Source organism: Castor canadensis, chromosome 2, assembly GCF_047511655.1.
Source record: "Castor canadensis chromosome 2, mCasCan1.hap1v2, whole genome shotgun sequence".
Classification (NCBI taxonomy): domain Eukaryota; kingdom Metazoa; phylum Chordata; class Mammalia; order Rodentia; family Castoridae; genus Castor; species Castor canadensis.
Genome location: NC_133387.1, coordinates 158,158,084 through 158,175,456, shown reverse-complemented (window position 1 = coordinate 158,175,456; position 17,373 = coordinate 158,158,084). Strand labels below are relative to the sequence as shown.

The 17,373-nt window shown below is 39.8% G+C and overlaps 1 protein-coding gene across 5 annotated transcripts in view; it reads right to left on the bottom strand.

Annotated features, from left to right (window-relative positions):
• Positions 1-17,373, bottom strand: part of Znf609 (zinc finger protein 609) — a 186,260-nt gene that overhangs the window by 166,814 nt on the left and 2,073 nt on the right. For 2 of the 5 annotated variants that reach the window (XM_074066181.1, XM_074066184.1), the window contains exon 1: positions 17,228-17,344. The exons of 1 other annotated variant lie outside the window; for it this stretch is intronic. The gene's annotated coding sequence lies outside the window, so the exon portion shown is untranslated. Of the gene's footprint in view, positions 1-8,419; positions 16,816-17,227; positions 17,345-17,373 lie in introns of those variants that run through there. 2 more of the 5 variants (XM_074066188.1, XM_074066182.1) reach the window with 2 other exon arrangements.

The window sequence follows — 17,373 nt, the reverse complement described above, 5'->3', positions numbered from 1 at the left end:
TTCTTGTGACTGGGTGGCTAACTGAGAGTTGTAGCTACCAAGCACCATGCTACATACCCTAAGGTTATGGGATTACATATTACAAAACTGAGTAAATATCAAAATTTGTATTTTGAAGTGTGGCTTTTACTGAATGAGTATCACTTTATCATTATTATAATGTCAAAAAATTCTAAGACAACCAATCAGAACTTGGAGACCATCTGCATATGCTTAAAGGTATAAAAAATGTAAGAGTTCTATCAGAATTAAACCATCCATTTGTCACACTAAACACCTATAAATAAAAGGTGACAAAAGTAGTTACAAAAGTGGTCATGTCTAGAAAGTGGACATGTCTGGACACTGATCAGAAAGAAAAGTGCTGGAAATGGTATGTATCTGGAACTGGACTGTGGTTATATGTAAAAACTGAGATTTACCATACTTTATCATCTGCACAATATGCTTTTTCAAAAAGTAAAATAATACAAAGAGTGGAGTTGGGCACTGGTGGTTTATACCTGTAATCCTAGCTTCTTGGGAGGCTGAGATTAGGAGAATCATGGTTCTCTAGGACAGCCCAGGAAAATAGTTTGCAAGATCCCATCTCCAAAATAACCAGAGCAAAATGAACTGGAAGTGTGGCTCAAGCAGTAGAGTGCCTGCTTTGCAAGTATGAAGTCCTAAATTCAAACCCCAGACCCACCAAGAAAATAAAGGAGAGGAAGCAGGAGTGGAGAAAGTATGAGAGAAAGAGAGAGAGAAACAGAGAAAGAGAGAAAGAGAGAGAGAGAGAGAGAGAGAGAGAGAATAGTCTTACAAGATCATATGGTCCTAAAGTAGCAATTTATTTGCAATGCTGGGGATGGTACCCAGGGCTTTGTAAATGCTTGTCAAGGCTCTACCACTGAGCTCTATCCCTGGCCTCTTAAATTAGCATTTTACGAAAGGGAATCAAGCCATCAACCTTTACAAGTTAAGACATTTAGAGGGATGACAGGAAGAAAGAGAAGAGAGGAATGAAGACAGAATGAGAAAGGGAAAAAGAGAGAAGGAAAGAAAGAAGAAACTAACCAACATAAGGATTACTCAATATTTGAATTTACTGTAAGAATTACAGATCTATTGGAGAATGTGAAAGAATTAGTTAGTAATAAAGATATAAGCCCAAAAAATGAGATAAGTAATGATATTAAATCCTAGGGGAAAAGGTGGACAAAGACTATAATAGTACTATACCCGATGATTAAGGAATAAAGAATATTACCTGCAGGTGCCAGTGGTTCACGCCTGTAATCCTAGCTACTAAGGAAGCAGAAATTAGGAGGATCATAGTTTGAGGCCAGCCAGGGCGAATACTTTATGAGACCCTATCGCAAAAAAACCCATCACAAAAAAGGCTGGTGGATAAAAAATTAGCTAGCATTTGTTGCCCTCAATGCAGAAAAACTAAAGCGGATACCTTAAAAGCAACTGAGGCCAATAGGAGAAGGGGACCAGGAACTAGAGAAAAGGTTAGATCAAAAAGAATTAACCTAGAAGGTAACACACATGCACAGGAAATCAATGCGAGTCAACTCCCTGTATAGCTATCTTTATCTCAACTAGCAAAAACCCTTGTTCCTTCCTATTATTGCTTATACTCTCTCTTCAACAAAATTAGAGATAAGGGCAAAATAGTTTCTGCCAGGTAGCAAGGGGGTTGAGGGGAGAGGGAGGGGAGGTGGTAAGGGAGGGGGTGGGGACAGGGGGGAGAAATGACCCAAGCATTGTATGCACATATGAATAATAAAAAAATAAAAATTAAAAAAAAAAAAAGGCTGGTGAAGTGGCTCAAGGTCTAGGGCCTAAGTTTGAACTCTGGTACTCAAAACAAATTTTTTTACTTAATATAAAAAGTTATGAATACTGATCTAACCAAAAATTGTGACCTAACTACATTAGGAGAATTCAATGAGGAGGAGAGAGCAATAGGAGAACATATAGTCTATGGAAATACAGGGCACAGTAACATGCACCTAGAGCCCCAGCTATTCAGGGGGCTGAAGCAGGACTATTTGAACCCAGGAGCTCAAGGCCAACATGGACAACACAGCAAGACCTCATCTCAAAAAATATACATACACTAGGGTGCCTGCTGAGCAAGTTCGAAGACCTGAGTTTAAATCCCAGTACTGCCAAATTATACACATACACACACATATAAACACCAAGGAGACTAAGAACTTGAGAGCAGTAGTAATGAATTACTGTTTTTCATTAAAAGCGACAATACTATTTGACTTTGTGTGTGTGGTGGTGGGATTGAACCCAGGGCTTCACCCATGCTAGGCAAGTGCTCTACCACTGAGCTATAACTCCAGTCCCATTATTTGACTTTCACGTGAAAACAAAAACAAAAAATTATTATTTAAGATACAGAAATTTTTAAATGATTTTGTAAAGAGCATATACTCTCCAAAATATTCCTGGATTCCCTTAAAATGCTATTATGAAATTTATCAAAAATCTTGTTGCCAAGGGTGGTGGAACATGCTTATAATTCTAGCACTCATGAATTTGAGGCCAGCCTGGACTATGCAGCTAAACCCTGTCCTAAAAAAAAAAATTTAAAAAGAGAAAAGAAAACAATCCCCCCCCCCAACTTTCTACACATATATAAATACAGAACACTGAAACCTGGTGAAGTTGTTTTAAGAAGGGGAATGGGTAAGAAGGGTAATGGTAATGGAGGGTATATACCAAATATATATATAATATGGAAATATCATAATGAAGCCCCTCTGTAACTATCATATACTAATAAAAAAAGAAAGAAAGAAAGAAATGAAAAACAACAATAACTCCCCACACCACATAAAACTTCTTGTGGGAGATGGGGGCAAGAGGACATCATAAAGTACCTTTACACTGTGGTAGTGAACATACTAGGAACTTATACATGACAAAACAGCATAGAATCAAGTATACATACACATAAATGAATATAAGCAAAACTGGGGAAATCTGAACAAGATAAATAGGTTGCTATCTATGTTAATATTATAGTATTTGTACAGTAGTTTGGTAAGATGTTACCTTTGGGGAAAATTCGGTAAAGGATATGAGACATTCCCTCTGGATTAGGCCAGGTAGAGGATATGACAGATCCCTCTGGCTCAAGCTTATAATCCTAGCTATTCAGGAGGCAGAAATAGGAAAGATTGTGTTTCTAGGCCAACCCAGACAAAAAGTTTGGGAGATCCCATCTCAACCGATGGCTGGACTTGGTGGTACTGTGCACCTGTCATCCCAGCTAGGCAGGGAAGCACAAATAGAAAGATCTCAGTCCAGGCTGGCCCAGACATAAAATGAGACCTATCTCAAAAATAACACACACACGAAAATGGCTGGTGGAGTTGCTCAAGTGGCACAGTGCCTGCCTCACAAGCTCAAGGCCCCAAGTTTAAAAGCCAGTACCACTAAAATCACAGAGACCTTCTTGACCTTATTTTTAATTTTCTATACCTCTAGAGTTAACATATTGATTAAGGACTCGTAAGAGGAGTTCAATAAATATGGTAAATTCATTCTAAGAACTGGTAATCAAGCTGTCTTTTTTTTTTTTTCCCCCCTTTGGCAGCATTAGGGATTGAACTCAGAGCCTTGTGTTTGTTAGGCGGGTGCTCCACCACTTAAGCCATGCCCCTAGTCCTTTTGAACACAGGGTTTCGCACTTGCTAGGCAAGCACTCTACTGCTTGAGGCCCCCCAACCTTTTTTCCATTTTGTTTTTGTTTTTTGAGATAGGATCTTACTATGTAGCCCAGGCTGGTCTTAAATTTATGAGCCCCCTGACTCAGCCTCCTGAGTCTGGGATTACAACAGTTCTCTATCACACCCATCTAGTTTACAGGCTCTTTTCATCACTTGACAGGGTTTGATAATCTCTTTAAAAGCTGAAAGGTTAGGAATGTAGTTCAGTGGTAGAGCAGGTGCCTATTATGTACAAGGCTCTGGGTTCAGTCCCCAGTACAGCAAAAGAGAAAAAAAAAAAAGGCTTTGGAGTTGGAGTTAGAGATGTAGGTCTGTGGGAGCATACTTGCCAAACATGCCTGAGGCCTTGATTTAAGCCCCAGCAAGTGAAGAAAAACAAAACACTAGGTTTTTTTCACATTAAAAAAAAAAAAACCAAAAACATGTTGTCATTAAAACCTTCAATCCTTCAGTCACCAGCTCCGGCATATATTTCTTGTTGCCACCAGAATACACAGTAACACAAGTATCAGACAAACCTTGGTTTTACACAGAGGGAAGTTTATTTTTATCTTTGCTTATTTAGCTCTGATTCTCTTCCTCATAGTGCCCAGCACTTCCCTGGCAGCACACTGACCTGATTTTTCTAGGAATAGTTTACTGAGATTTCTAGTTTCCTTGGGGGCTGCAAGTGTTAGCTAGAAGTGACTCATCCTAAAAAAGTGGTTTAGGCTTCCTGCCTATTTTTAAATTCACTTTTTGTCCATACTGAAGCTCAACTTTTCATCTCATTTACAGTCAAGGTATTCCTGAAATAAAATCTCAACAATTTGTGGATCTAATTACCTGAAAGAACTTAATCCCATGGAAAAATCTGAATACCTCACTTATGTAAAACATTTATTAAAATGTCAAACTGGGCACAGTGACTCACTCCTATAATACCAGCTACCTGGGAGGCAGAGGCGAGAGGCCTAATGGCTTGAGGTCAGCCCATGCAAAATGTTAACAAGACTCTATCTCAGCCAATACCTTGGCAAGGTGGTTGTGTGCCTGTCATCCCAGCTACATGTGAGATACAAATAAGAGAATCATGGTTCAGGCCAGCCTAGAAAACTTGGGAGACTCTATCTGAAAAATAATTAAAGTGGGCTGGGGGTGTGGCTCAAACAACTTATCATTAAGATGGTGTCTGGAGGTAAAGTCATGAGAAAGCAGCAAGATATAATGGGAAAAAAAAGAAACCAAATTAAGTAAGCATACAAAAAAATCAATTCTGCTCTACTCTCCCTAGACATAAGAACCTTGAGCAGATCACTGAATCTATTTGAGCTTCCTTTATTTTCATTTTTTGCAGTGCTAGAAATGGAACTCTAGCTAGGGTTTGATGCATGCTAGGCAAGCACTCTACTGACCTCTGCTGAAGTCTCTGTTATTTAACCTGTAAAAAGCTGAGATAATTAAAATATCATATACTGTTAATACTCTCAGTAGAAACTGGAACAACATCTTGAAATCAAATTCATTAATATTTCTACAGCTGATGCCTATAATACTAGTTACTCAGGAAGCAGAAATCAGGAGGATCAAGGTTCAAATCCAGCCCAGGGAAATAGTTCGAGAGACCCTATCTCAAAAAAACCCATCACAAAATAATGCCTAGCGGAGTGGCTCAAGGTGTAGGTCCTGAGTTCAAACCCCAATACCCCAATACTGAAAAAAAAAAAAAAGAAAGAAAAAAACAACCTACAGCAAAATACTTATTTGAAACAGAAGAAAAAAGAATATAAACAACTTATTAGTTGAAGTTAAAACTGTGCCTATCGTATTAAAAAAAACCCTCAGTTTTCAATTTTTAGAACTGAAAGGTGACTTAGATACCTTTGAAAATGCTTACCATTAGAAAGTCAGTTTACCACCAGAGAGTAAAGCTAATTTACAGGAAAACAATTATCTACCATTCCATCACTAACGTTTCTAAATAGCCTTTGGCCTGACCTTGCCAAGCCTTTTTAAACTCACAGTATCCACTGATAACAACTGTGTCCAAATACAATTATTAATGATTTGTCACATGTGTCATAACTAACCTAACGTCTTGAACTCAATAAGTTATATGAATGGTACCAAGTCATCTCAATTTTTAATCTGCATTTTACAGTATTTCCAATATGGTACAGTTTTGAGTTCCTCCACCGCAAACCCTTCTTATGGACAGAATCACATCTGAAATCCATGCCAGTATAGTGATCATGCCACTTACAACTTGAGATAACATGCTGGATATAATTGTTTTTTTCTGGTGATGGTACTGGGGTTTGAACTCAGGACCTAAAGCTTTCAAGGCAGCCGTTCTACCACTAGTGCCACTCTCTCAAATGATATTCCCAAATGATATTCTTTCACTACAAATTTCACGGTTCATCCCTTAATTCCTTCTAAATTCTTGGGTAGAAAAATTTACTCTCATGAAGTTTACTGATTTGGTCAAGAAAAGCTTGGGCATCTAGGCGAAAAAAAAGTGTCAGAAATACTAAATAACTGTTAGCGTTTCTGTGAGACTTTGCACTTGCTGTACAGAATAAAAAGCATTTTATTCATGCTGAAATCAGAGAAAAACAGTTAAGCATCTATCATCTTTGTCCTAGAAGTGTTAATCTGACAGGTAGGGTGTGTGTGTGAGACAGAAGTAGAAATTCTCTAATGTTTTCAACTTTGAATGATCTTTCACACAAGGATTAAGTGGTCTTATTCTCTAGCTGCCTTTCCATTTTTAACATGTGTTCTTCAAAATCAAAAACAGAAGCTCTATCAGTTGTGCAAAGAGATTTATCAAATTCATCTTTTTTCTTCCACCTAATTTGTAGGTTGCACCCAATGATTATTCCCCCTTCTTTGGCTCTGAATGGAGAGAGGGAAGGTAGTTTTAACTCAGGGCTTTGCACTTGCTAGGCAGATACTCTACCACTTGAGCCACTCTACCAGTCCTGGAATTTTTTTTTTTTTTTTCTTTTTTGCAGTAGTGGGGTTTGAACCTAGGGCCTACACCTTGAGTCACTCCACCAGGCTTTTTTTTTTTTTTGTAATGGTTTTTTTCAACATAGGGTCTCGAAAACTATTTACCTGGGCTAGTTTTGAACTGTGATCCTCCTGATCTCTGCCTTCTGAGTAGTTAGGATTACAGGCATGTAGTGTTTTAAAAGATGCCTTTCTCCCCTCCGTAGCCTTTAAGACGGTGGCAAGTAACTGTTTTGTATGGTTCTTTTGATACGTTGCTTTCTTTTAACATGAACTTCCCATATGGGAATTCTTCATTCTTTAAACATCCAGCAAGTTATTATTATTATTTTTTTAATCTTTCTTTCCAGGACTGGAAATGTGTGGCTCAAGCAGTAGAGCGCCTGCTTTGCAAGTACAAAGCCCTGCGATCAAAACTCAGTTCCACCAAAAAAAAAATAAACAAAATCTTTCTACTTTTTCTAATGTATATATGTGTGCAGACTCAAGTTCCTTAAGCTGAATTCCTACATAATAGAGCTTATTATTCTTCTCCCTGAAGAATACTAAACTTAATTATGGTATAATTACTATTAAAAAAGTGGTTACCCTACAGAAACCTGTAGAAATTCTTGTTTGTTACTCAAAGTAAAGGTTATTTCTTTCTTAATAGGTACTGAAACTGCCAACTGTAGGCAGTAGTTCATGTTAGTCAAAACTGCATCTACAGGGGATGGCAGAGTAGCTCAAGTTGTAGAGCAATATATTATTATATAACTTAATCATATGCAATGAGAATGTATGACTTCAAGTTTCATATAGCAAATCCTTAGAGAAAAGTAATGTGAAATCTGCCTAAGAAGCCCACTCCACATTAGAACCTAAAAGTTGCCTGAAAGTAAGATTTTTTTTTTTTTAGCTTGGATCTGAGTTCCTTAAGAACTTTTATGGGCTTGGGTACAGCTCAGTAGTAGAGTGCTTGCCTAGCATGAACAAGGTCCTATGTTAAATCACTAGCACTGCCAAAGAAAAAAAATTTTTTTAATTCTAAAGTTATATATCATAAATATCACATTTTAACAAAATGGTGAATGGGTCTTCCTGTACACTGAAACTGCACAATGCGGTGATATAAATTATTAAAAATAAGAGTAGACAGGTCCAAATATACCTTGCACCTCAGCAACCTCAAATGACGCACAGTATAACAGGACTTGATGTCCACAAGTTGAACCCTATATAACCCAAGGACAGAAATAAGACATTCCATTTCTTGTATATTAGAAAGGAATTTTATCTTCCAGTAAACAAAACAGCAGTCTGGCCTAAGAGACTTCTGTCTCCTATCAGGTAACAGGGAAAATAAAGAAGAGGAAAAGTTAGAAAAGGGCAAGTAAGGAAATTACAAGAAAATTTACACTGCATAAGTCAAACAAGAAAGAAAGTATCTGAACATCATACACTGTCTTCATTTCCAGGCTGCTGAACTAGGTACTAAGACTTCTAAATCATAGCTTATATATTAAAAGGCAGTCAACGTAACACAATCCTGAAAACTTACTATTTAAGCTGGGTGTATAGAGCACACTCTGAAAAATTAAAGAGCTGCCCTAAAGTTACTAAAGCCTAACTAAAAAAAAAGGAAAGAACCTGATTTTGGCCTTTTTTTCTTTTGAGGAAGGAGAAAATTCAGAGGCTGAACTTACCCATTTACTCCAGGAACCCAGTCAGAAGAGTAAATCCCACCCCTCAGGGGTGGCCTACAGTTCTATCCCTGGTGTCTTCCAGACATGACTGACTGCAATTTTCACCCTTATTAACTTCCAGGAATGCCAACTTGAGGAGAAGCCAAAAGAAAAGAACATAACAAGTAGCTATTTCCCTTCAGTGTCAGTTGGACTTTGGAACAACTGCAGACATTGCCTCTTTCTCTCTGCTGGGCAGAAAAGCATCCACCAACCTCAAAGAAGTGCCTAACAACTCAGTAACCCACTGACACCAACCACTCTTACTTAAGGCTGCAACCCTCTTGCCTCTCTCCTACCACCACACTTCCAATTTCCTTTACCCTGCTATTTTTCCCTACATCATTTAGCAATCTCTTAATGTTATGTAATTGTTTTTAATGCTTATTTATATCTCTTACTAAAAGATAAAATTCATGAAGTTTTGTTGACCTATTTTATTCACTGATAGGTCTTAAGCATCAACAACAGGGTAACACATATAGTAGGTATCCAAAAAAATACTATAGAATAAGAGAAGTAAATAAGAAAACTGAAAAGACCTCCTAGGAGTCAACACCACCCAGAGGGCCAACAATGCCTCTATTCCTCTAATAGAACCAGAATGATTTCTGTGATTGATTCACCTTGCTTCCACTTTCTTGTTCCACTCCTACCCACCTTGTCCAAGTTAGGATATATGCTACAAGTAGTAAAGGTAACAAAGCTTGTCCTTGAACTTGGAAGGATTTCTTACCGCTTTCACAGTCTGTCTTGTTCCTAGTTTATGCGATTTGGTATAAAATGTGCTGAATGGAAGTTACTTAGCATGTTCTTTTTTTTTCAAAAATCAAATTCTGGGAGGGGGTGGGGGTGAAGCGGGAGAAATGGCCCAAAAAATGTATGCACGTATGAATAAATGAATTAAAATAAAAGAAAAAAAATTAAATTCTAATTCAATTCAGCAAGCATAACTTAAGCATAAAGTTATATTCAAAGCACTGGGCTAGGAGTTATGGGAGTCAAAGGAACAGCTAAGACACAGGTCTCTTATAAAGCTTAGAATGAAGGAGGAAGAAAATATATTTACAAGTAATTATAATTTAAGACCATATGTGATTAAGAGCTGTAACAGATACCCTAGCAAAAAAATTGAAGAGATAGAGGGAGGTGAAATCAATTCTGGAGACAGGTGTATGGGAAAAAGTGCGGGGGAGGGTAAAGAAAGGCTTCAGGAAGGAGATAATGTTATTCGCTAGTATGAATGAAAGATCTGGGAGTTGAATGCCTTGGAAGCAAGGAAAGGCGCTTCAACAGAAAAAAAGAGGTAAGCTGAAGGAATGGCTGTAAAAAAAAAATTGTGAATGGTGCTGGGCCCTGGTGGCTCACGCCTGTAATCCTAGCTACTCATGAAGATCAAGGTTTAAAGCCAGCCCTGGCAAAACAGTTCCTTCTAGAGACCCTATCTTGAAAAACCCATCACAAAAAATAGTTCCCTCTTTCCTATAATACTTTGCAGATTTATATACTCCATAAGTTTTGCAATTCCATTTCTTTTCTTATAGTTCCGTTCATTTTTTTCAGCAAAAGATGAAATTTTCAGAATTATAAGAGAAATGGAATTGCAGCACAAAAAGGGCTGGTGGAGTGGCTCAAGGTGTAGGTCCTGAGTTCAAAACCCAGTACAAAAAAAAAAAGAAACAAAAACACTACTTGAGAGCTGAAGATACTGCTCAAAAGGTACACTACTTTCTTAGCAGGCAAGAGAGGTGACCCTGGGTTTGAGTACTAGCACCAAAATCAAAATAAAAACAAAGTAATTTTTTTCAAACAAAATATTACTGGCAACTCATATTTAGTCCAGAGAAGTTAACTCAAAGCAGGGTTTCCACTGACTAGTCGAAAATTTTAAAATGCCAACCAGCCTCTACAATCAGTCCCATTAACCTTGAAGAACTTAGATATAAGAGGTTATTAGATACCTAATTGAATTTTTTTGGCAGTACTGGAGTTTGAATTCAAGGCCTCATGCTTGCTAGGCAGGCATTCTTATCACCTGAGCCACTCTGCCAGCCCATTTTTTGTGGTGGGTTTTTTTCGAGAACTATTTGCTGGGCTGATTATAGGCATGAGCCACCAGTACCTATCCTGAAGTAACTTCTTACTGATACGTGGCAAGTCGTTCTAGATTATGATTTCCTTTCCTCAAGCTGAGTTTTTTTTACAGCTTCCTGCTTCCCACTTCCATGTTTTAAGTATACTAGCAGAGGATATACATAGCAGTATGGTAAGCCTGCAGAAAGTGGGTATGTGACCTGTCAAAAGGACTGGGGCATAGCTCCAGTGGTCGAGTGCTTGCCTAACAAGTACAAGGCTTTGAGTTCAAACACCATACTGAAGGACTGGGAGAAGAACCTACCAAAAGGTGGCTTAATAAAAAGTACAACTTTCAGGAGTAAAAGTCAAACCTCAGGGAACTAAAAATGTATTCACTACCCCTGTTGAACCCTAACTATATTTTTGACCCATCAACAAAAAAAACTACTTATATCAACCATTTTTGCCCTGTTCTTCCATCATCATTTTCATATCATTGGCTATTCTACAGATAAATGGAATCTTAAGAGATCTTCTTGTCCAATGTGCTCATTTTATACATAAGGAAAGCAGAAACAGAGGAGTTATTTCCACAAGGTCACACAGCATAGAAGCATAGCAATGATCAGAACCCGGATGTCAGGACTCCCAATGCTGTTTTTCCTTTATGTTTGAAAAGTTGTACTAGTAAAGAAAATATAACAATATCAGCTCATATAATATCTTAACTAAGCTACACAGAAATAAAACTTATCCTGGGCTGGGGTTGTAGCTTAATGGTACAGCATGCATAACATCTTCAGTTCGATCCCCTGCACTGCAAACTAAATAAATAAAATTCATTCCCATAAAAAGAACAAAGTGTTAGAACAAAAAGCACTCCCAAATCCAAAAGAAAAAAGCAACATTTGTTCACCTAGTATGTGAGTTTAATGGCATTTTATTAACTACTACTTGCCAAAATGTGTCTCTTGTGTGTCCATCAAATATTTTTCCTTAAGAGGAAGCCACAATGAAAAGTCGCACTAGTAAAAATCTGAAAAGTGAACCCACAAATCTGGTGCCAACAATCGTGAAGAAAGGACTGAAGCTGAAGGGGTAGAGATACTGCTGGAAGCCAAGTAATTCTGAAAATGAAGTAAGAACAAAACCAAGAAAGAAGCTGGCCAGACACTAATGTCCAGAGAGCACAATAAAAAAAGAACACAGTTTCAAAGCTTGCTAGGCATCAGACAGCTCTCACCTGCAAGAAAAGGTAGGAGAAATTTTCACAGAGACGAGAAAAATCCTAGGTTAGCCCGAGTGATGGACTACATATGACCTAATATGTACTTTGCCATCTCTTATTTCTGGGACTCTGATCCAAGAACAAACAGCAAGAAAACCATAAAAAATCAGCTCTGCTGGATCTGGAGTTCTGCCTCTACAAGATGTAAAGCTCATTCATAGATCTGACTGTGCTCATGAGACTGCAGTTCAACTCCTGCTGCTAGAGCAAAGGGAGGGGGGAAGGAAGATAGAAAGGGGTGAGAGGGAAGGAGGTAGAGGATCTGGGTTGTGACTATAATAGCTACAGTAATTAGAGCGTTTCCAAGCTGCTAGAGAAGTCTTCAGAACACAGAACTGGGATGAGAGATGGGGGAGGGGGAGAAGCATGAGGAAACCAACTACTGAAAATGGTAGGAAAGAATGTGATGGTTTGTGGATACTTGAAATAAAAAACTATGATAAAATGAGGAAGTTTACGTTCTTTCATAGAAATAAATACTAAATAATTGACTGCTATCACTAGGCTACCACTTGAAGCCAGGTTACAAGCTAGACTTAAACAGATCTTTGCAAATATCCTTGCCTATGCAGCAACACAAGGGCCCTAGTCTCACAGTCACAGTTTGCCTCATTTTCCATCAAATCTGTCTCTCTCTCACAGCCTTAGTGAGAGTCTTCACTCCACTTCAGCTGGGGAATAATGGGTAACTGAACTTTAAAACAGTTAATGCAACTTATTTCTCTTCAATCAACTACTTTGTCCCCTTTGAATGCCACTAGATTCTGCATGTATACATGTATGCTTGTGTGTGTGTTTCACTGCCTATGATACAGAAAAGAGAAAACGACTAGAGGGCACTAATTAAGATGAGAAAATGAACATCAAGTTCCTTGCTTATAAATTTTAGGCCAGGGCCAGATGTGATGGTGCATGTCTGTAATCCCAGCACTTGGGAGGTCAAATAAAAATGACCAGTTCAAGGCCAAACTGGGCTACATATTGAGACTCCATATCAAGAGGAAAAAAAACAAAACAAAAAAAATCTCAATGGCACTGTCTACTATTGTGACACGAACATGGGAAAGAAAAATAAAATGAAATTGATAACCTAAAGAAAAGATTTCAGGAAATTTCAAAATAGAAAGTATTCTTCCAAGTTATAGGATACTTATTTTTAAGATAAATATTTAGAGATATTCCTTTAACATCAACTAGCCCTCTGGTGATCAATTAGTTTTAACAAACGATGCTACATGTCTAGGAAAAGTTACACAAGTACTAGGAAAGACTAAAAAAGTTGAAAGATGCCAGGTGCCAGTGGCTCACACATGTAATCTCAGCTACTCATGAGACAGAGATCAGGAGGACTGAGGTTAGAAGCCAGCCCGGGCAAATAGTTCAAGAGACCCTATCTTGAAAATACCCAACACAAAACAGGTCTGACAGAGCGGCTCAAGTGGTGGAGCACCTGCCTAGCAAGTGTGAGGCCCTGAGTTCAAGCAACAGTACCGCGCCCCCTCCCCCCAAAAAAACCAAAAAAAGTGCAAAGATGCAAACTTCATGTAGAGAATTACATTCATAAAATAAAAACATACACAAATTTCTTCAGTAAGGCATGTCAAGTAGACCTAACACAAAGTCAATTACATCTTTGCATAAAACCTGTTGGGTATCTTCCAGTGAGCTAAAGCTATTTCACCACAATGAAAGAAGGAATTTTCTGTTTCCCATTTCCCTCTAATAAACAAGTAAGAGAAACACTGAATTGCCACTATTTCCTTCCCACTCATAGGGCATAAAGCCAGAACTCCCAGAAATACAACTGGATCATGTAGGACCATGTCTAGGGCATGCTACTCAGTAATCTAAAAGAAACAGAAGAATCTCTTTTCTTTATTCCATTATCATATCACTAACAAATCAACAACAGGCATTAAGAAATGTGAAACAAAGTACAATTTCACAGATACGAACTGATCCTAAATCACAGAGGACCAAGTATTTTCTTGTCACTGTGGCATGTGACTCTCCAACCACCTGTTCAATAATCCCTCTTCAGCTGCACAGCTGTTGCCTATTCCACATGCCTTAGTAGGCAGGTGCTTTGGTGAATTACCTGTTCTCTAGTGAAGAGTCCTTCACCAACACTTGGTGGACCCAGAACCTGCTAATCAGTATCACCTATCTTCATTTTGTCTGTCACAGGTAACTTTTACAAAGAGGTAACATGAATGCATATTTAATACACTGATTTTGTATTTTGTGCAGGGTTTTCATTATTTTTAAAAGGAAACTGATTTTTTAAAATCAAGTAGAAGCAAGAATTAAGTTGCTTAGCTACTTGGGTAGCTGATATTGGGAGGATTGTGATTCAAGGCCAGCCCATGCAAACAGTTAGCAAGACCCCCATTTCTAAAATAACCAGAGCAAAATAGGCTTGGGGGAGTGGCTAAAGTGGTAGAGCGAGCCCTGAGTTCAAACCACAATCCTACCAAAAAAAGAGATTATGCTGCTAAAAGAAAACTTGCCACAAAACATAATTATCTCAGAGTGGCCTCATCTGTTTGTCATTATTCCCATCCATGCCAGTTTTCCACAATGGAAACACCAATTGCTTAACTGCCTTTGGACTAGGACAAAGTAGCATAGAAGTAGTAAAGTCCCAGCAGAGTAAGAATATGTGGAGAAGAAATATCATTCTTGTACTTAGTCTCAATGCCTGAGGTGATAGTGTTGGGAGTCAAATAAAGGAGTGGTACTTCTACTTAACAGAGCAATCAGTAAATCCCTCAACAAATTATCCTGTTCCAGTCATTTAGTTGCAATATGCTAATTGTAACATAATTATAACCAGGAGCCAAAATTATGCTTCCATATCCTCACACAAAATAAGCAGTAATCTGTCCAACTATCCAGACCTCTTACAAGGAAATATTTCCTACTAAGAAACCAGTAGGAAAATTCAAGTACTCTCTTACAGAAGACTCATGTAAGATTCCTGGTGGCAAGGGCCCAACTCTGAAACTACTAAATCTAATCAGAGTAAATTTAATCTGAGGCGTCTGCCTTTACTGTCACTTGACAGCACTCAGAAATAAATGCCCAAGAACAAAAGGCTTTGGATTTAGTTTAGTTGAGGCTTCACTCAAGAGACCTCGGATGTGTAGTAGTAAACAGTGTAAAGACAAGCACCTCCAGTAAGGCCTAAAGACATTTCTGCTATCAAAATACACATATATATAATGGTCAGAACAACCTGTTCTCTCCTATGTTGACAGGCCATCATTTCAAGAAACTCAATGAAATAGAGATGAAGAAAGCCCACAGTCACATTCACCGCCTTTGAAAGACCTTTACCAAAACCAAAGGCTAACATTCTTATTCAATACTTCAGTGGGAAATGGTAGGTTGGCTATTGTGTGTACAGTTTATTGTAAACAATTCCCCTCTTACAATTAGTTTTATTTCTAATCCTTTTAAAGAAAAGTTTTCTCTAATGTCCTAAGTGTTAAAGTCTCTTCTGGCTCCAAGTGATTTTTTTATACAATTAATAATACCTAAATATTCTTTAAGGAACTTCTATGAGACACATACAAGCATAGAATTCCTTCTAGGTTACTCTCATTCTTCTCTCATTAATAATCCCCAAGACCTAAATGATCTTTTTAATGTTCATCTCTTTGGCAAATGTCTCCTTTGCACAATGACCAAGTCATCTCTTTTCATCAGAGTTAAATTACACAAGGAAAGATTTTTTTTTCCCACAGCTTGTCTGGATAGGCAAATTGGCTTTTTGTTGTGCAATTATCACTGACCAGGAAGTCACCATTAAAAAATGTACTTGGTTCTCGACTCCCTATCTTAACCCTGCACAGGTTTCTAGTGGTATTTTTAAACCAATAAACAAAAATCATTGCATGAGTGTCCCATTTCCATAAAAAAATTAAATATGATGGTTTAAGTATAGAACTGTCCTTAAAGATCTGACAAAAACATCAGAGTTGAGTGTCCAAGACACTATTCCTCCTCAACTTAGTACAGGCTAACCAAAGAGGCAGGCACAACATGGCTGGCATCCCCTATTCTTCTGAAAAATGTGTGCCAATGAGCTCTGCATTGTTCCTCACTCAAAAAGAAGAGCCTTTCTGTCTGGCCTCCTCCAATGGCAAGCCCCAGTCTGGAAAAGGAAGAAAATGACACTGAGGAGCCTGGGAGATGGAGCATATCCAAAGCTCTCAGACAAGACTTGAACCTATGACCTTCACTGTGTACACAATAGACGGGTGAGAAGGACCGGTTTATCTCTGCTGCAGCAGTTCTCAGCCCTGGGGTAGCACTCCCGATAAAATGACACAATTGTGTGTGGTAGCAGAACAGTCATCTCCTCACAACAATCTAAACCAGCCCTCCCTCCCCCAAGACAAAGCAGCAGGGGTGAAATTAACTTAAGGCTGCAGAGCTAAACCTAACACAGAAAAGAGAGGCCTACAGGAGCTCAGGGACTCTTCCTCAACCTCTGGGGCTCTGGACACATGGCTGCAAACAGACAGGCTTTCTCCCCCATGTTTCCCACTCTCATTTAGACAGGAAGCTGTTTCTTAGAGAATTTAATCATCTGTGATTTGCTCAGAAATATTCCCCCTGAAGGGCTCTGATCTCTCCACCCTGTGTGAGCCTAATTCCTAGAAGCTGAAATGACTGTTTGCTGCTGCCTGTTTCACAAACACACATTAATTGGTCAGATGTGTCTCCTCCTCCTCAACCCCAGAGGGAGGAAGGAGAATCTGAGCAAAGCACAGAGATGGTCCAACCGTAATCCCACATAAAGAGAAAAGAGGGCAGCACGGGTATCCAGACAGGACAGGGTCACAAACCCAATCGGGGGGTCCAGGCCGAGGGATCCCTCCATCTTGAAGAAAAGGACAGGAGTAAATGTGACAAGACTGGAAGGGGCACACACCCACAGGCTGCTACAGCACGCTCCCGGCCACCTGGCTCCCCCTCCTGGGCCGCAAACACGTACTGCTTCCACCCCCTCGCTCCGAACCCCACAACCCTGGCTGGCCCCGGTCGTCCCTGGCCCCTCAGCATACTCAGACTGCCTCAGAAACTCTCTGGCCTTCCCCCACAACCTTGCCATACGCTAATCGCCTCCTGGGCACTCCTACCCTCAGCCTGAACCTGCCTCCGCCACGCTTTGAACTTCACCCCGCTCCCCTCGACGACCCCTCCCCCACCCACGCAACGACCCCCCCCTCCCGAAACACACCTTCCCCTCGCTCCGCCCCGGCCCCCCAACCCCCACTTCCTCCGTCAGGCGCCGCTGCCCCGGCCCCCTCAGTTCCCCTCAAGCCCCGGGCCTCCGCAGGGCCGCCGCCTCCCTCCTCCCCCAGCCCCGTCTCCACACAAAGCTCCGGACTCACCGCGCGGCCGGTCCCGGGAGCCGCCACCTCCGCCCGCCCGGGCCCCGGGCCGTAGAACCGCCGCCGCTATGGGTCCCAGGCCGCCATCCGTTCCCGCGGCCCCTCCCCCCCCGCCCCACCCCGGCTCTGGCTCTCCGCCCCCTTCC